We start from the raw sequence: 17,362 nt of genomic DNA, 5'->3' as shown, positions 1-17,362 counted from the left end.
AGAATTGTATTCAACCACAATCTGCAACCATATGGCCCGACATATCCCCCCACTCTCCCATTACCACCAAACCAGGGGGTCAACCCTGGTTCAACGAAGAGGGCAGGAGAGCATGCCAGGAGCAACACCAGGCATACCGAAAAATGAGGTGTCAGCCTAGTGAAACTACGGCACAGGACTACTTGTGTGCCAAACAAATTAAGCAGCAAGTGACAGAGCTAAACAATCCCACAACCAATGGATCAGATCTAAGCTCTGCAGTCCTGCCAAATCCAGTCGTGAATGGTGATGGACAATTGAACAACTCACTGGAGGAGCCTCCACAAATATCCCCATCCTCAACAGCCCAGCACATCAGTGCAAAAGACAAGGCTGAAGCATTCGCAACAATCTTCCGCCAGAAGTGCCGAGCGGATGACCCATTCTCCCTGTGTCTGCGTGGGTTTCCTCCAGGTGCTCCGGTTTCCTCCCACAGTCCAAAGACGTGCAGGTTAGATGGATAGCCATGATAAATTGCGCTTAGTGACCAAAAAGGTTAGAAGGGGTTATTGGGTTACGGGGATAGGGTGGAAGTGAGGGCTTAAGTGGGTCAGTGCAGACTCGATGGGCCGAATAGCCTACTTCTGCACTATATGTTCTATGACCCTCCAGAGGTCCCCAGCATCACATATATCAGTCTTCAACCAATTTGGTTTGCTTCACATGATAATAAGAAATGGCTCAAGGCACTGGCTCAGGCAAAGTGTTTGGGCCCTGACGATATTCCGGAAATAATACTGAATGCTTGTGCTCCAGAATGTACGCAACGCCTAGCCAAGCTGTTCCAGTCCAGCTACGACACTGGCATCTATCCGGCAGTGTGGAAAATTGCCCAGCTATACCGTGTCAATAAAAAAAGTAGGACATATCCAACCTGGCCAGTTAGAGGCACATCAGTCTACTCTCAATCATTAGTAAAGTGATGGAAGGGGTCATTAACAGTGCCATCAAGTGGCACTTAGTTAGCAATAATCTGCTCACTGATATTCGGTTTGGGTTGACTCGATGCAGGAATGTTGTTTGCTCTGGCTGGAGGATCTAGAACAAGGGGGGGTCACAGTCTCAGGATTTGGGGCAGGCCATGTAGGACTGAGATGAGGAGAAACCTCTTCACTCGAATGACGGTGAACCTTTGGAATTGTCGACCACGGCAGGCTGTGGAGGCCACGTCACTGACTGTATTTAAGAAGGGAATAGATTTCTCGATTTTCTGAAGGTGTGAAGGGATGTGACGTTGAGATAAAAGGTCAGCCTTTATAACATTGAATCTCGAGCAGGCTGGAGGGGTAGAATCGCCTACTCCTGCTCCTATTTTCTATGTGATCTTTGCGGTTGATCTGCTGAGCATCTATTTCGACATTGGCAGTGCCTGCAAGCCCTTCAGAGAAAAATGTATTTCCGGTTCAAAGATCAGAGCTGCAGTTCACTCCAAACTGCCGGCAAAAGGTCCCAAACAAAAAGTCAATTGTCAAGAGCAGCAAACATTTTCTCTGGACAGGAACAGGAGTTGTAAATCCTGCCAAGTTCATAAGAAACATTAAAAAATAAACCACCATAAACACTCAGTCAGTCTGGCAGCTTCTCTGGAGAGAGGAACAGAGTAAACCTTTCAGGTCGACAAACACTTTTGATGAAAGGTCATCAACCTGAAACATGAAATCTGTTTCCCTCTCCAGAGATGCTGCCTGATGTGCTGTATATTTCCAATTTCAGATTTGCAGCATCCGCACTATTTTGCTTTTGTGTGAAGAAAACAAAACATTGAGTTTTCTCTGGGGTGGAGAACTCTGTCTGGGGTGGAGAATTCAGAAGATTGATCACCTTTCTGATACAAAACATTTAGCTCAAAGCAGTTCGTGCCCGATGAGGTACTTTGGTGCAGCCAGTTGCTGTCACAAAGAGATTGGGAAACACAGCCTCCAATTTGCGTGTGCCAGATCCCACGGGCAGCGATGAACTGAGTAACGCACATAGGACCCCGTTCGCCATCTTTGCACACAGCAAGATCCCACGGGCAACGATGAACTGAATAATGCACAGAGGGCCCCGTTCGCCATCTTTGCACACAGCAAGATCCCACAGGCAGCGATTAACTGAATAATGCACAGAGGACCCGTTCGCCATCTTTGCACACAGCAAGATCCCAGGGCAGCCATGAACCAAATGACGCACATAGAACCCTATTCGCCATCTTACGCTGGTAGCAGCTGATGATCCAAAAGCAAAGGAGCCCAAAAGATCCGCTTTAAAATGCCTTTAAAATTTGAAAATGGGACTTTCCCTTCTGATATTATGTTCCTCCGATTTGCTGACTTGCCGGAGCTGAAACCAGCCTTGAGGCACTATTAGAGGGTGAACACACCATTGTGCTGCCTCCTGCTGCTCCAGCATCAACCAGCACCATCTGAACTGCACACAAACTCATCTCTTCTGCTCAGGAATACGGCTATTCCCATCACATCTTTCTCTGAGCCGTTAGTGTGAGTCACAGGCGTCATTCACTCCGTAACCATAGAAACTGTGCACAGTAATCCCTTGTTCTCACATGTGGACTGTGAAAGTTGGAAGCAGGAAAAGAACCTGCTCGGGGTATTAGCTTACACAGTTTGGAATGACTGGAAAGATAACTGGGAATAGCAAGTTATAGCAGCGGAAGAAATGGGGGCAGGAGCAGGCCATTCAGCCCATCTGGCCTGTTCTGCACTCAGTAAGATCATGCCTAATCTGCTTGTGTCCTTTACTTCACCTTCCTGACTGCCCTCCATAACTCTTCACTCCCTTGTAGATCAAAAATCTGTCTAACGCAGCCTTAAATATATTCAATGACCCAGCCTGCATTCTGTCTGGAGTGGAGAATTCAGAAGATTAATCACCTTCTGATAGAAAAAAAAAATCCTCCTCACCTCTGGCCTGAAATAATAATAATCTTTATTATTGTCACAAGTAGGCTTACATTAACACTGCAATGAAGTTACTGTGAAAAGCCCCTAGTGGCCACATTCCGGCGCCTGTTCGGGTTCACTGAGGGAGAAATCAGAATGTCCGAATTGCCTCACAAGCACGTCTTTCGGGACTAGTGGGAGGAAACCAGAGCACCCAGAGGAAACCCACGCAGACACGATGAGAACGTGTAGACTCCGCACAGCGACCCAAGCCAGGAATCGAACCTGGGACCCTGGCACTGTGAAGAAACAGTGCTGGGTGACTCCTTATTTTGAAGTTGTCACGCCACACCCTCCGCAGTTCTAGATTCCCTCACGAGGGGAGACATCCTCCAAGCATTTGCCCGATCAAGGCCCCTCAGAACCTTACATATTTCAATAAGATCTCCTCACACATTTCTAAAATCTAACATGATGTGGAGATGCCGGCGTTGGACTGGGATGGGCACAGTAAGAAGTCTTACAACACCAGGAACCACTGTGAAAAGAAATGGATACATGGGTGAATCTTTTGCTTAAAAACTCCTGTCAAATAACCAACGCAAAGTTCAAGGCAGACGCTGGCCGCCTGCCACAGGAGCTTTTCTTGGAAAGTCCAAGTGTGTGCCAGCAGGTTATGATTGATTTGAAGCGATTCAGCTCCTTCTTGGAGAGCAGCAGCTTTGAGATGTGAGAGAGTCATCAGGGTCAAAGATACTGCTCTTCCCAGATCAGTGGGAGGGCAAGGGGGTGTAGCGGGGTGGCGGGGGGGGGGGGGGGGGAGTGGGGGTGTCACACCCGGCCAGTGACCTCTGATCCTGATTGCTGGATGGGCAATTTTAAATACGCTTGCACCAATGTATTTTAGGCGTCTAGCATTTAGTGGGGTTGCTAACTCTAGTTGAATGTATTCCTGGAGGTTTACTGATAGAACCTCCTGCCTCCACTTTCCTTCACTTGAAAATGAAAATGAAAAATGAAATGAAAATCTCTTATTGTCACGAGTAGGCTTCAAATGAAGTTACTGTGAACAGCCCCTAGTCGCCACATTCCGGCGCCTGTTCGGGGAGGCTGGTACGGGAACTTTCACAACCTTCTCCAATATTTTTATGACTAATATTTCCATTTTCTCCGCAGGTTTCTCACAACCATGTCTTAGAGACTCCAGGGCAACCAGGGATGGTTCGCAATCCCACTTTGTAGCTGTGTGTGTGGGGGGGGGGGGGGGGGGGGGGGGGGGGGCGTTAAATGGGAGAGGGCAGCACGGTGGTGCAGTGTTAGCACTGCTGCCTCACGGCGTTGAGGTCCCAGGTTCGATCCCGGTCCCGGATCACTGTCCGTGTGGAGTTTGCACATTCTCCCCCTGTTTGCATGGGTTTCGCCCCCACAACCCAAAATGATGTGCAGGGTAGGTGGATTGGCCACGCTAAAATTGCCTTTTAATTGGAAAAAATGAATTGGGTACTCTAAATTTATTTTTTTTAAAGAATTAAAAGAAAGTTCCAGGTTATGGTCAGGGGATATTCTCATTTGCCATCGCACATTACCAAACAGATCTCAGGAGGGTCAAGCAGGAGTTCATCAGATGGTAACATGAAACCAACCTCACCTAATGTCATGCCACCCTCTCAGAGGGAAGAATGGAAGTCATGGAAGAAGATGCCGGGTGAGGAACAGTGTGACAGACTAACGTGAACACTTTATTGATCTGAAGTGATATTTTCGGAAAGCACGGGTCCCACTGTTTGCAACCACTTTTATATCAACTCATTGGGAGGGAGTGGAGATGGGAGGAGGTTAGTCCCATTGAAGGGGGGGGGGGGGGGTCCTGAGATGAGACCCCTTAAAACTGGATAGCTAGGATAGCACTAGAATAGTTCTACATAAATTAGTTTATTAAGGATTAATCATATAAAATATACCCAGTAATCATTATTAACCATTAAACATGTATTTTAAGACATAGCAGTAATAAGCATTCAAACTCTTGCTACAAGCAGTGACCACAATGCATGATGGGATTTAAGCTATCTAACTTGCCCATGTTTTCAGATAAACAGAGATATACAGAAGTAGTGTGGTCAGCAATAATACAGTCAGCTCAGTCAACAGTCCTTATCAGTGCCCCCAACATCCTGTCTCAGACAATCCATGATGTAAAAAGGAACCAACTTTGGCATCCTGCCCCTGGATGAACAATGAGGTGGACAGGAACTGGCTGCATTAAGTAGGCTGGGAATGAACAAAAACAACTTCATAATGGACACAGGATCCTAGTAAACAACAGGTAGCAGGATGGGGTTAAATCATGAGCTGATCACAGTCATCATTTTGCTGAAAGTAAATTTCCCTGCTCAATATAAAATTGGCAGCTTCAAGGATTGGATCAAGTCCAACTGAGGTGGGCTTTGATTTTTTAGAAAACTCTATAATTGTGTGTTTGTACCAGTGTCAGACAGGGTGATTTTGGCACTTATCCAGATCTCTCTCCCATGTACATGAACCAAGCTTGGGAAAATCAAACCATCTTAACCGGAGTTGGTGTGTCTGCAGATCTGTGTGTTCAGCTGAGCTGTAACTAAGAGAGAGGAATCCCACGTAAAAGCTAGCTCAGTACTCAGGCCTTGGAAGTGCTCCTACACTTACAAAACAGGAGGATTGTATAGTCTCTCATATGTCAAGCAATAAGAGGACAGCCCAGCAGATAAATAACCCACTGGACACCAACCCAGAATTCAGCGCTGGAGCTCGGGGCTCTCACTCACCCAGACTGTTTGGAGTGGGGGATCTCCCGACTAAGAGATGGGAATGGTAAACATTGAGCCAAAGGCTGCACCATAATAAATTCAGATCAGACATCCAGATTGAATAAGCTGCCATGGTAACAACTTTTGGTGAATTTGATTATCAAACAGTACATTTAGCACAAAGTGATCTTAATCAATGCCAAAGGTCAGCTGCACTGCCAATGTGTGGATTGGTTTAGATTAGCCAACAAAAGACGGGAATTTCTCAAAGGTATTCCAGAGGCACTTATGGTCCAATGTAAACAAAGATCTAATAACCATCAATCTTGTTGTATTGAAAGGTGGAATAAATGTCAATCACTATAATGATGATCCATCTCATTGTCATGGGAAGAGGGATAACGGGTGTGATGGAGATGCACTGATGGTAATGGGAAATGTCAAATTGGATTTGATAACGTTCCCGTGAAGCAGCTTGGGATGTTTTACCGCATTCATGGTGCTGGGTAAATTGCCTCTGATATTTGATCCACAAGGGAATCGAGCATTATCTGGATTTGGTGGGAATGTGGAATTAGGGTCACAATCAGATCAACCATAAACGTACTGGATGGTAGAGGGGGCTCGAGGGGCCAAGTGGCCTACTCCTGCTCCCACTTCCTGCTGTTCTAGTACTGTGTAATGAAGGTTCATCGCATTGTAATGGGAAATGGAATGGCAGGTGTAATGGAGATGAAGCCAGCATAACGCCCACTGAACTGAGGTGTAATGAGGGCTTAGCCGTGCCATTGTAACGCGGGTAACGATGTCAAACCTCTCATCCGATATCCAGTACTGGGTGAGCAGACATTTACTCAAGTTAAATATTGGGAAAACACAAGCCATTTGTTCTCAGCCCCAGTCCATATTCTGGTTTCCTAGTGACTAACTCCATCCCTCTCCCCACAGCAATAGTCTGAGATTAAGCCAGCCGGTTTGCAACCATGGTGTCACATTTGACCTCCGAGATTAGCTTTTCCTTAGCCATCACTAAGGTCACCCTATTTCACCTCTGCAGAATCACCCGACTTTGGCCCTGTCCCAGCTTATCTGCTGCTGAGACCCTCCTTCATTACCGTTAGACTTGATTATTCCAAGGAACTCCTGGCTGGTCTCCCACATTCTGCCCTTCATAAAGATGAGATCACTCAAATCTGAGCTGCGTGGGTCTTAACTCACAGCAAGTCCCGTTCCCCTATCACCCCTCTGCTCGTTGACCCCACACTGGCTCCCAGCCAAGCAATGTCTTGATTTATAACAATTTGAGCCTTGCTTTCAAATCCCCCCCCCCCCCCCCCCCCCCCCCAAAGCCTCGCATCCCCATCTCCGTAATTTCCTCCAACCTCACACCTCGGCCTGGCCTCTTGTAGACCCTCACTTTTATTGCTCCCCCATTAGTGGCTGTGCTATCAGCTGCCTGGGCCCTCTGCTTTGGAAGCTCTTGGTCTCTCTCTACCTCTCGCTCCTTCTCTTCAAGCACTTTGTAAAACCTACCTGTTCGACCCAGCTTTTGGACCTAACACATCCGTCTGTGACTGGATGTCACATTTGTAAAGCTCTTGTGAAGTACCTTGGGCTGTTTTATGATGTTCAAGGTGCTTTATCAAATGGCTGGGGGAGCAGGGAGGTGAGCGGGTGGTGAAGATCAAGGAGAAATGGGAAGCGGAGTTGGGAATGGAGATCAATTAGGGAGTATGGAGTGAGGCACTGCAAAGGGTAAACGGGACCTCCTCCTGTGCAAGGATGAGCCTGATATAGTTTAAGGTGGTGCACAGGGATGACTCGGGCGAGAATGAGTGGGTTCTTTCAGGGGGATGATTGTGAAAGGTGTGGGAGCCAGCAAATCACGCGCACATGTTTTGGGATTGCGAAAAATTGGGAAGATTCTGGGCGGGAGAGTTTGTGGTCTTAGCCAGGATAGTGGAGGAGGAGGTAGACCCGGACCCTTTGGTGGCGATATGTGGGGTTTCAGAGAAGCCGGAGCTCATGGAGAGGAGGAAGGCCGATGTCGTGGCCTTTGCCTCAGTGATTGCACAGCGGCGAATTTTACTGGAGTGGCGGTCGGCATCGCCACCGGGGGCAGCGGCTTGGTTGGGTGACCAGTTCGACTTCATGCGGTTGGAGAAGATAAAGTTTGAGTTAAGGGGCTCTGCAGAGGGGTTTGAGAAAAGGTGGATATTTGGGACCATATTTGAGGAGCTGTTTGTCGCGGGGGGGGGGGGGGGGGGGGGGGGGTGAAAAAGGGAAAACATTTGTACAGACTGTATAGTTGATTGTTGGGAAGTATGTTGCCCGGTGTTTATTTGCGGTAACCTGTTTTGATACATGTTTGTAATAAAATACTTTTTAAAAACAGTGCTGTATAAATATAAGTTGCTGTTAAGTGAATTGTGCTATTATGGTGCAATGCTGAGCTGTGAGTATTTATTCAGAGCAAATGTTGGTAAAAATTAGCAGAGATTCACCTGGGGAAGGGGGGCGGTGGGGGGAGATGGCAGTTGGATCGTTTTCAGGAACAGGAGGGCGACTGTGTATGATTTGGCTGTTATCGTGTTCAGTGAGAGGTCTCTGTGTACAGGCTAGCTGTCCCTATTCCCACCTTACAGAATTAACAACACTTATTGGCAGTCAAGCACTTTGGGACATCCTTGAAAGGCGCTATATAAATGCAAGTATGTATTTCCTTCATTGAAAGTACATTCCATGCTGCCATAACGTGATTATGTGCTGTGTTAAGTAAAAACAAAACTCTATTATTTAGAACAGCAAGAATATGATACACTGGATAGATGACCGTTGCATCAAAATTCGATTTTCACAGGATAATGAAATAAAATTGACCAGATTAAGCCTATTATTGGTACAGCAATTGGAGAGCAACCGCACATATATCAGGGATAAAATTTGTAATCCTGTCCTGTTTAACTTTCCCATCTTGCCAGATGCCAGTTTTATTTGTACCAGAAAACATTCCTCATTGTGTGAGGTCTGAAAGCTGGAAGCATCATGCTCCATCCAGCAAGAGCGGCGTCTAGTTTGTGTGTGTGTATGTCGTGGAGGGAGCAGATGCAACAACAGGGACAGGAATTGCATAATCTAATTAGCTATGGTGCTTCCTGTACGTCTGCACAGTCCTCAAGGTTGAAGTGGGCAGCGGTGATCAGCTGCTCAGAGTGTGTGTGTGTGTGTCTCAGAGAGTGTGTGTGTGTGTGTGTGTGTGAGTGAGAGAGTGAATGAGTGCAGGAGGGATGGGTGGCTGCAAATGTGAGCGCGCAGTGTGAAGCTGGCAGACTGCAGGTGCAGCCCCCCACAACCGAATCCATCGCCAACTAGACTCCAGGCAGCAGAGATTAATCCTCATCTGGCAACCGGGGCTGGTGGATGGGACTGCTGCGTGGGGAGCAGTGGTAAAGGTCTGCTCCGCAACAGGTAAAGCATGCAGGAGGAGTGAGCGCTGGATCCCTCTCTCTCTCTCTCTCTCCCTCTCTGTCACCCTCTTGTTGTCTCTCGAAATGATCTTCTGTCGGCGTTTCATAGAATAATAGAATCTGCCTTAGTCACTTCACAGCAGTCAAAATGTGGAAGTATTAACGTTGATATTTGTATCAGAATCAGACAGTGTCAGGGGCATGTAGCTCTGCATTCAGTTTATATTGATTCCAGCCTGGGCTGTACTCCGAAGTCATTAAAATATAGAAAGTCGAAGAGATGGGCAACTCTTGTGGAATGAGGTCTGAGGTTTCTCGACTCTTATTTCTCTCCTCTTTGTTCTTTCTAACCACTTTAATCTTGCACAATCTCATCAATAGTTTTCAAATCCCATTTGAAAGAGGTGGGTTCTGGGTGTCTTGCACTTGAAGCTGATATCATTTTAAATTGTTTCTTGTCCCCCAGGTTTTCTCTCTGGAAGCTTTACCCCTTGCTGCTGTTTGTTTTTCCTGTCTAAATTCTTTTTTCTGTCACCCCCCCCCCCCCCCCCCCTCACCTCTCCGCCCCATGTTTCTTTCAGCTCATGCTAACTCTCTCTGTGTTTCTGTCCAAACTCTTATCTCGTCCATTTATTTATCCCTCCTCTCCTCACATCTCCTTCCCTCCCTGGCATAATTCTTCCTCGAGATTCTGGGGGATGTGTTGACCTTGGGGGAAGTGCAGTGCAGATTCAACCCAATGGCACCGCGGCTAAACAGATTCAATTATGAGGAAAGGTCAGGTAGGCTGGTATTTCCTTGGGATTGGCAGATCGAGAATCGATTCAATCGAGATGATTGAAGAAGTTGACAGGGTGGAGAGAGAGAAACTGCTCTGCGGGGGGGGGGAGCAAAACAGAGGGGTGAATGGGGGGGGGGGTGTGATTGGGGGGGGTGTAATACTTAAAATTAGAGCTAGATGCTTTGGTGTAATGTCAGAAAGCACTTCTTCACACAAAGGGAAATCTGGAACTTTCTCAATCCCCCCCCCCCCTCCCAAAAAACTAGTGGAAGGGGGGAATTGAAAAATTCAAAACTGAATTTGATAGATTTTCATTCAGCAAGTAAGGGGTTCAGGCCCAAGACAGGTCAATGGGGTTAAGATCAGGCCTGATCTAATTGAACGGCAGAATAAACTCAAGGGGCCAAATGGCCTCTTCCTGTTCCTATGATGCATTCAGTTCAGGTCTTTGAAGAAGCTGATTTTCACTGTTTGAATCACTAGAGTGCCATTCAGCCCATCGAGTCTTCACCGACCCTCCGAAAGAGCACCCTGCCTAGGCCCAATCCCCCACCCTGTCTCAGTAACCCCACCTAACCATTTGGACACGAAGGGGAAATTTAGCACGGCCAATCCACCTCACCTGCACATCTTTGGATTGTGGGAGGAAACCGGAGCAGCCGGGGGAAACCCACGCAGACACGGGGAGAACGTGGCTGGAATTGAACCCCGGACCCCGGCGCTGTGAGGCAGCCAGTGCTAACCACTGTGCCACCGGTCAGCATTCTCCATGAATTCTCTCACATCTTTTACTCATCTGGCATATCCTGGAAAATTAAAGGCTAGCTGAACAGGAATTGTGTCTTTGGAAAGAGATAACTAACAAAGACCAGCCTGCCAATGCATGCGACTCAGCAACAGTTAAATCTCTCCCCCGATTCTGTCTTTGCACATTCTGTTCCTGCACACACAAGTGCGTGTGTCAGCTCTCCTTCCTCCCTGCCCGGCTCCACACCGCACGTTTACACCAGCTAACTATTACATTTCTCCCCTTCAATGGCTTCCCAATTAACATTTTTGATCTTATTTACACTAATCTGTCCCTTCACCATCTCTGTCTTAATTGTGCCAATTGACAGCTGTCTTTTTCTTGCAACTTTACCTCTTCATTCTCTCTAGCTCTCGCTATTAAACGTAATCCAAATGTAAAAGGTTGTCAACCGTTGCTTCAGTCAGCGTTGTCAATTATACAGAAAAGCTGCTGTCTCAGAATTAACATGTTCAAAACGCTCATTCTCCAAAATCCAGTTCTAACATGGTGTGTGTCTCTGTCTGCTTGTTCTGTGTGTTTTGAATACACACACAAATATAAATATAATTATCTGTCTATCTTCAACTCAACCTGCCTATCTAAGTGTATGCATGTCTGGTTGTCAAGCCTGACTCATTCACAGCGAGACAGGCACATTTCGGTCTAACATTTCGGCAATGAGATTTCCCCTGTTCAATCACTGGGGAGACAATCGACAGAAAATGTCACCTTGTATTGGTTCCAACTCGCATTAAAGGTACACCAGCCAAAATTTCAACCCTTTTGCTATTATCAATATCTCCGCGCGTTCAAATGGAGTGAACCTCTCTCAGCCTCACGATGATTTGTCCGTTTAACCCTCGCTGCCTCTGAGCCTGCACAGCACAAACCTTTCAAAACTTTTCTTTTAAGAGCACCAAATTATTTTATTCCAATTAAGGGGCAATTTAGCGTGGCCAATCCACCTAACATACACATCATTGGATTGTGGGGGTGACACCCCAGCAGACATGGGGAGAACGTGCAAGCTCCACATGGACAGTGACCTGGGGCCGGGATCGAACCCGGGTCCTCGGCGCCGTGAGGCAGCAGTGCTAACCACTGCTCCACATGCCACTCCTCCAAACCTTTAAAAGCACGACAGTGGGGCACACGCAGAGTCGTGTGTGCCATACGGGAGCTGTGCGCACTGTGCCAGACATGGCACAGACTGAGGGAGCAGGATCTTCTTTTTGGGTGTCAGAGGGCTGTGGGTTCTAGTCCCCAACCCAGGGGCCTCAGCGTAGAATCTCAGCTGACAACCCCCCCCCCCCCCCCCCCCCCGAAGTCGCGCTGAGGAAATTCTGTCGATGGGTTGAAAGGTTAAACCAAGGATCTCTCGGGTGAAGGTGTGAAAAATACCACAGCGCAATTTGAAAGAAAAGCAGAGAGGTTCTCCCTGGTTTTTCTGTCCAATACATATCCCTCGATAAACTTACACAAAAGAAAGTGTTCAAATTGCTGATTGTGCTTAAACCTGGCTCCCTACACAGCCAAAAGTGAACACAATAAAGCACCATGGAATGCCATGAGGATTTGAGAAATGTTACATTCAATTTTCTCATTTTTGCTTTACCTTGTGTGCATTCTGCAGAGCTTGGAGTAAATAGCAGCTCTTCAATCCCTGGTACCATTTGTTCTCTGCTGTTATCCGCGCCCAACATACCCAATTCACCCAATCATGTGACATTATGTCAGATCTACATAAGCCTGCAACAGTGGCAGAAGCACCTGTAGAGTTAGCTTCCAACTGCTATGTGCTGTGTGTATCTACTGATCTACCGCACACAAACCTTCTTTGCTAAGGTGCCTGTCAATGACTTTGTCTCAACATGCTACCGTATTGATGTGTGTACAGGCCCCCTCTGAATATCACATACAAACGTTGAAAAACTGTAGAAACCGCTTAACTGCTTCGAAACAAACCAGTCAACTTATAAACCTTAAATAACAGCCAGGTAACCATTCTGCCCAACATTCCATCGCTTATACAGAGGATGGTAGCGGTAATGACATCAGGACTTGTCGATCTGGTGTGTCCCCGAACAGGAGTCACATCACTCCTTCGTGTTCTTCACAGTTAATGAAAGGCAGCTCCTCACACCTGTGCACTGTTCGCATCAGGTTTACAAGACAGAAACACACCGACCATCAAAATCGGCCTCTTCACCCTCAATGACAAATATCACCTCCTATCTGGCTCCACTAAATCAGCGACACCTGTTTTCACATAATGGGATCCCATTGGACTTCCATCATTCAGTCCTGTGCTCCTGTTTCCAAAACAATGAGAAGTGACTGAGAGGAGGAGAATCTCCCTCCTAACCCTGGCCTAAACCTCTCTGTCTCTCTCACCTCCTTTTCAGGGTCTTGCCAAATCCATCTCTCAAGCCTGTCCTTTGGTTGCTCCAATTCAATTCCCATCCCAGTCATCAGTGTGAAGCCCCATGGCCTTACCTTTACACTGGAGGGAACTGGTTGGAATGATACAAAGTTTGCAGCAGAGAGAGAGCCCCACAGGTCCATTCTAGTCTGCACAATCCACACACGCCTCCTTCCACTCGACAGCATCTCGCCCTATTCTCCAGTGGGGTTTTAATACTTGGACTGGGAGCCCTATGACTGAGGTTTGTCTGCTTTGCCGTGACTATTAGTTTGCAGGTTTTCAAGTTGGTGGCATGTGAAGGTAGCTGCCTTCCTCCCAATGGAGGCTTCCCGTACCAGCACACATAGAACCTCCTGATTTCCGCAGGGGACGCGTTCCTGATTCAGGAACCCCTCTGGCTGACAGCTACCAATGAACTCTCATTGAGCAGGACCTCAAATAAAACCCCATCCGCCCATCTGAAATCCCATAGTGCTGGCTGGAGCACACTCCACACCCTGTAAACTGATGACAGCCCCACCTCTCGATGATGCACCTCTTGACTGATTGCAAACATCATCATCCTTAATTTGGTAACTGTCCCGAGTGGTGAAGTCCTGGGTTTCAACAAGCCGCAGCAATCCTGAACTGCTCGAGGGAAGATCTGGGCGTGCAGGTCCACAGTTCCTTAAAACTAGCAACACAGGTGGCCAAGGTGATTGAGAAGGCATATGGGGTGCTTGTCTTCATCAGCCAGGGCATTGAGTACAGGGGTTGGGAAATCATGTTACAGCTGTATAAAACCTTGGTTAGGCTACATTTGGAGTACTGTGTGATGTTCTGATCACCACGTTATCAGAAGGACTTGGAAGCTTTGGAAAAAATGCAAAGAAGGTTCACCAGGATGTTGCCTGGTCTCGAGGGTGTTGGCTATGAGGAGAAGTTGAATAAACTAGGCTTGTTTTGACTGGAAAGGTGGACGCTGAGGGGAGACGTGATAGAGGTCTACACAATTATGAGAGGCACAGACAGGGTGGACAGTCAGAGGCTTTTTCCAAGGGTGGAAGTGTCAATTACAGGGGTCAGAGGTTCAAGGTGAGAGGGGGAAAGTTTAAGTACGTTTTTCACCCACAGAGTGGTGGGTGCCTGGAATGCGCTGCCAGAGTATTTGGTGGAGGCAGGCACTTTAACAACATTTAAGAGGCATCTGGATGGATACATGAATAGGGAGGAAAAAGAGGGATACGGACCGGGGAAGGGCAGAAGGTTTTGTCTTGAGTTAGGACATTATGATTGGCACAGGCTCGGAGGGCCGAAGGGCCTGTTCCTGTGCTGTACTTTCCTTTGTTCTTCCTTTGTTCTTTGACCCACGAGTCAAATTGTGACTGTGGCCATCCAGGTCAGACCACCTCCCAGATACTGAACCCCTGCCCCAAGAGATTCATCTTTGGTGGCACCTCAACCCTTCACACTGCATCAGCTGAAACTATTCAAAGGTATGTTAACCTCGATATCAAACTATAACCGCTTCCCCGGCTTTCCGAATATATCCTCATGTCAGCTTTTCCTTCTATTCCTTTCTCCCTCATGCTTCCTTTGAAACACCCGTGTAAATGTACATGATCCCACTACCTACACCTCTATTCTGAGGTGATGATGGAACCAGTCAGGGTAACTTAAAGCCAGGCCTTTCATTTAAGCTTCAGCATAGCGAGATGTATTTCTAGCTCAGCAGAAACCGCACAAAGATAGAAGACAACATTTCTGCTTTATTTTTAGCTACTGTCATGAAACCAAGCTATAAACAGCGCAGAGCGAGAATGTGGAATGACTCGAAGAGGAAAACCGAACCAGCTCCAAACGCAATGGTGGCACCCAGCTTGTGAACAAAACCAGCCCCAGGAGCTGGAGGGTTGGGCCTTGGGCAGGAAAGCCGTCCATTAACCTATTAAGGCCCCTGGGTTGCCACTTAATGGCCACTTACCCGCGCAGCTGGCCTTGCTCTTCATCACAAACCAACCTCCCCACCGCCCCCCCCCCCCCCCCCAAACCCCCCGTACTGGCTGAGGTTATTCATGCAGGCCCCACCTTCTGAACCTTGCCCCTCGCCTGAGGTGTGGTGATCCTCATGTTAAATCGCCACCAGTCAGCTCTCCCCCTCAAAGGGGATGCAGCCTGTGGTCATCTGGGGCTATGGCGACTTTGTCGTTACCTTAATGGCCACTTACCACTTAATATCCCATTAGTATCCCACCCAGTCCCAATTTTTAAGCTGGCAGAGCGGGTGCGTGTAGGTTGGGAAAGTGACATTTACACTTTTCCCCCATCTCGGATGGAAGGGCGGGGGGCGCCTCACTCTGAATGCACCCTCAGTGTGGGAGCCCCGGAACCCGTTGGAGCTCCGGAACCAGGCAACCACTCCCGCTGCCCCCGGATGTTCCCTACCCTCTGGCCCCCGGGACACCCGGGACTTAGTTTTTTGATGGTCACCGGACTTATGCGTAGGCAGAGCACCGCAGTACCGCCTCTTGCCACTGTAGCACTGTGCCAGCTTCGGGACCTGCTGGCCAATCAGGTTGGCCGACAGCTCTCATGGCCAGGGCTCCCTTCCAAGGGTGGATGGGTGTCCCACTCGCTGCCAATCATCCCTCAAGTGAGTGTTAAATGGAAGTGGAAGATAGAGAATTGTCAGCTGTGCGTTGTACTCGATGAAGCAGTGTCGAGGGAGATTTACTCTGCGTCTAACCTGTGTTGTACCTGACCTGAGAGGAGGTCTCTCCTCCAATACTCTATCCTCTCTCTCTTGATGCCACACTCTTTTTGATGCTCTCTCTCTCCTCTCTTGTGAGCCAGTCACTCTCTACTTGTTCAAGAATCTCTCCTCCTCCTTGGCTCCACTCCTTTTCTCCGCTGAAGATGCTGGCATCTGGCCCAAGGGCCACTGGCCACTCTGCAATATGTCAGCCAGGCTCCCTCCCTTGTCTTCACTCAGAGCCAAGCAAGAAAATAATATCGGGTTCTATTTTTGAGAACATGCAGTGACGCCTGGAAAGTCAGTGTATGTGAGTGAGTGGGGCAGAATTGGGGTTTGTGGTGATGTCCTCTGTGGTCGAATAGCCTCCCACTATCCACTGTCCAGGAGCTTGCAGCAGGCAAGATTGGGGGGAGTGGGTGTTGTTGGGGGGTGGTGAGACGGGTGGGGGCGGGGGGTGGGGGGGGGGTTGGGGGGAGGGGGGGGGGGAGTGGGGCTCCTGGTACAATACTGTACTCCGGCGTGAATCAATGGAGAGGACAGCAGCGGGCCAGTTTCTGGGGAGGCTCTGTACTGGTTGGCAATCGTGGAAGTTGAGGGGAACGTTTTATGGTTTGTCACAGAACGGCAATCTGTAAATCCTCAACCCTACCCCATGAGGGGCTGGTTTAGCACACGGGGCTAAATCGCTGGCTTTGAAAGCAGACCAAGGCAGGCCAGCAGCGCGGGTTCAATTCCCGTACCAGCCTCTCCGAACAGGCGCCGGAATGTGGCGACTAGGGGCTTTTCACAGTAACTTCCTTCGAAGCCTACTTGTGACAATAAGCCATTTTCATTTTTCATAGCTGCTTTGTGCGGCCGCCGTTACAGATTGGGTGTAATTGCGGGTGACAAACTAACCACCTCAGTCCGAGCACTAAGGTCGCTGAGGGTTTAAAAGCATTGTAAGTTGTAAAGTTTGCGTTCACCCTTGTGTCTGGCTGAAAGATCCTTGGAAAGATATTGCTCTTTCTCCAGTTGACCAAAGTGTGCCAACCTTCCAGTGGCAATGAGCAGAAAGGATAACACCAACTTCAGTTGCTGTAAGGTGACTTTGTTCAAGATAACAATAACAGCTTGTCTTTATATCGCGCCTTTATAAGATCATAGAGCGCAGAAGCAGGAGGAGGATATTCAGCCCATCATTCAATGCGACAATGGCCCTAACTGCACCTTCCTGCCTGTTCACCAAAAATCTAAACTTAAACCTGAGTGTTGTCCTCAGTGAGTTCTCCCTGATGTTCGGGGATCAGTATCTACCCTCCCAGCAATATCACTGAAACAGAATATCCAGTCATCTTCTCACTGCTGTTTGTGGCATCTTGCTGTGCGCAAATTGGCACACGAGTTTCTTACATGGCAACAGTGACTATGCTTCAAAAGTACGTCACGTGAACAATGACCGAGGGGAAGTTAGATAAA

General features: G+C 48.0%; 1 protein-coding gene across 1 annotated transcript in view; it reads left to right on the top strand.

The window, feature by feature from the left end:
- The first annotated feature begins 8,822 nt into the window (after positions 1 to 8,822).
- LOC119969704 (neurensin-1-like) overlaps positions 8,823 to 17,362 on the top strand; it is a 37,267-nt gene continuing 28,727 nt past the window's right edge. The window contains exon 1 of the mRNA XM_038803700.1: positions 8,823 to 9,175. The gene's annotated coding sequence lies outside the window, so the exon portion shown is untranslated. The remainder of the gene's footprint in view (positions 9,176 to 17,362) is intronic.

This window comes from Scyliorhinus canicula, chromosome 7, assembly GCF_902713615.1.
Source record: "Scyliorhinus canicula chromosome 7, sScyCan1.1, whole genome shotgun sequence".
In the NCBI taxonomy this organism is placed as follows: Eukaryota; Metazoa; Chordata; class Chondrichthyes; order Carcharhiniformes; family Scyliorhinidae; genus Scyliorhinus; species Scyliorhinus canicula.
The sequence above is the reverse complement of the archived record's forward strand: the minus strand, read 5'-3'. Positions and strand labels throughout refer to the sequence as shown.